Source organism: Limulus polyphemus, unplaced genomic scaffold, assembly GCF_000517525.1.
Source record: "Limulus polyphemus unplaced genomic scaffold, Limulus_polyphemus-2.1.2 Scaffold406, whole genome shotgun sequence".
In the NCBI taxonomy this organism is placed as follows: Eukaryota; Metazoa; Arthropoda; class Merostomata; order Xiphosura; family Limulidae; genus Limulus; species Limulus polyphemus.
Window position 1 is genome coordinate 315,303 of NW_013666016.1, and position 388 is coordinate 315,690.

Here is a 388-nt window from a genome sequence, read left to right on the forward strand (position 1 = left end):
GTCAAGAGGAGCATCGAAATGGATCTCAGATTAACGACGGCAGAAGTGGCCAAAGTTAGTAGGATGAGCCCGAAACCTTTTAAACGGATTCTCCACAGATTGGGTTATCGTTGCAGAGCAGCTAGACGGAAGACCTTATTAAGACCTGCCAACATAGTCAGACGAAAGAAGTGGACAAGTGATATGATGACCAAGCCTCTGGACTTTTGGAAGACTGTATTGTTCCCAGACGAATCAAGATTCGCTCAACTTTCGGACAGTGGAAGGATATGGATCTGGAGAATGCCTCACTAAGAGTTTTGGCTCAACAGATTGCAGCCAACTGTGATGCATGGTGCTTTCAGCGTGATGGTTTGGCGAGCTGTTTGGGTTGGTGGGAGATCGAGCT